The sequence below is a fragment of the Penaeus monodon genome, chromosome 12 (genome assembly GCF_015228065.2).
Source record: "Penaeus monodon isolate SGIC_2016 chromosome 12, NSTDA_Pmon_1, whole genome shotgun sequence".
NCBI lineage: Eukaryota > Metazoa > Arthropoda > Malacostraca > Decapoda > Penaeidae > Penaeus > Penaeus monodon.
Window position 1 is genome coordinate 47,159,418 of NC_051397.1, and position 2,500 is coordinate 47,161,917.

Below are 2,500 nucleotides of genomic sequence, written 5' to 3' on the forward strand. Positions count from 1 at the left end.
CATCTATGCGTTGTAATAAAAACAAATTAGCAATAATGTATAATGTGAATATTTCATTTCCATCCAGCTGGATTAGCTTTGGTGCCATAAGAAAAAGAAAACTGAACAGTGCATCCCAACAGCAAAGCACATACACCCATGCACTCTACCGTCGTCATCTAGACTAGTCATCTATTCGCTACTGAAACACTGGACGCGAGCGATAAAGTTGAACATGTTTAATATATCATACAGTCGGTCCAAAATCATGATTAAAAGGTTTTAGCTGCTTTCACCAACGAATTCACTAACGAATTAAGAAGCTTGTCCAGATCGAATGAAAACACAGCCGTGTTAGCGACGCTCATTATAACGAAAAGTAGTTAATAAGATTAAAATAAAATATACTGTGTAACAGTGTAATCCACTATCATTGTATAATCAAAAATGTTTGATTACTGTTAACTGATGTTATACGAAAATTTACTGTTAGTATGCACACCTATATATTGTTAAAATTCAAATAATCTGCATCATTGGCGGCGGAGCGAGTCTATGACGGGGGGGGGGGGGGCGAATGTGAAAATTCAGAGATTTCAATATTTTTCAAAAAAGCAAATATGATAACCTGTCATAGGTGGCTAGGGGAGTCTTTGCTTTGGGATTTGGATTACCTGGTATAGGTGGCGAAGCGAGTCTTTGCCTTGGCGGAGGGGGATTCGAAAATCAAAAGCTCAAGACATATTTAAAAAATAGCAAACATGACATTAAGCACAAAAAAAATTATTCAATAAGTTCCAAAATAAACTTTATTTACTGTTCTTTACAGTTGTAAGTTTCCTTCACAACATTTAATAGAGAATTTTTTCAAAATTAATTTAGAGTCCTTTACAGATGTAGACTGCGAAAGTCAATTCCGCGGCAGTTCCAGGCAGATTACTTTCCAGGAAGTAGAACAAACAAGTTTGATAATGTTACACAATATGTTGTCATTTTATAGGAGATATAAACTTCCTGTGGCCCTTATTGTTGATTTTATCTGTGTCAGCATCTGTGTTTAAATGTTTTTCATCCAAGACGTGCCTGGAACATAATTCATAGGTTTTCATTACTATTATTTCCCTATATATGTTCTGATACTGATACTGTAGGACTGTAACTATGAATATACCAATAAACAAATAATCCAAACAATAAACTGTGTAATTTAAAACTAAACTTTTCGGCTTTTGAAGTAATGCATAGTTTGATGATCTTTTAGACAAAAAGCGCCTTTCACACAATAACATGCGCATGACACAGTTCTCACATAATTATATACTTAGCACATCAGTGTATTCAGTTTTGCGTTAAATAAATAATACCCAGAAGTAATATATCCATATGGCTTCCACAATTTATGTGTGTTAACTGTGTTTTGTTGTGGTGGGGTGGAGAGGGGGCGATTTGCTTAAAAAATAGATTACATGTCCATTCGAACTCCGCTAGTTAGGCGTTCATGAGCCCAGGAAAGTCTGTCCTTTACTATACTATACATGGGACTTTACTTTACTATACTATCCTCCACTATACCTATACAATACTTTTAATAAATCAAGTTCATGGAAACCAACATGTCTACTGTAAGAGTGATACCCATTCTCGTAAAATGAGATATAGTATAATTATAGTATATTCTTATTAGTCTGTTGAACGTGTAAAACCAAATGTAAAGCACAATTTTTTCCAGCAATTTCAGGGGGGGGGGGGGGCGTAGATATACTCTCGCCCCTCCAGTTTTCATCCTGGGGGGGGGGGGGGGCGCTCGTAGAGTAAAACGGCAAATGGCCCAAATTGCGTCATGTTGGTGACACTATTGGAGAATTGCTTGGCTGGAGTCCAACAACTGAGGATATCTGAAATGCAAATATCGAAATTGAAAACTATATAGAGAGAAGCGACGAACACCCAACATTAAAACAAAATCTACATAAATCTGGCAGTGAAATGCAAGGTAACGATCTTCATTGCTAACATGAGAACAACTTCATACCAGTTAAAGGATTTACAAATTCCTAATTAAAGGAGATAAACAAAACAAGGAGCAGGATTATTAGATTCTGCTTGCAACGACGTGAAGAGGGGATTATACCACTTCACCAGAGGATTAGACTGGACCTCTCAAAGGATACTGATGTAGCCTCTAAATGCAACTGACCCTATCACGCTTCAAAGAAACACCATACCGTAAAGATCATCGGAAAGGACGAACACACCTACGCCATGGTAGAACGGAAAGAAGACATCACTGATGGCCTTTAAATACTCAAAATATGGAAGACTAAAACTATAATAACCAACCTGATCTGCTTAGGATCGATGTCACCATCTCTGGCTTTGAGTCTCTATCAAGAAGTCAACATAATAGAGATCCATGAACACATAAGAAGACCGAAAAAAAACTGTGGCTGCAGTCTGGACGGCCGCCGATCCACCCCCGGACAAGCTCTGGACTCCAGGGGCTTACTGTCCCCTACGAATT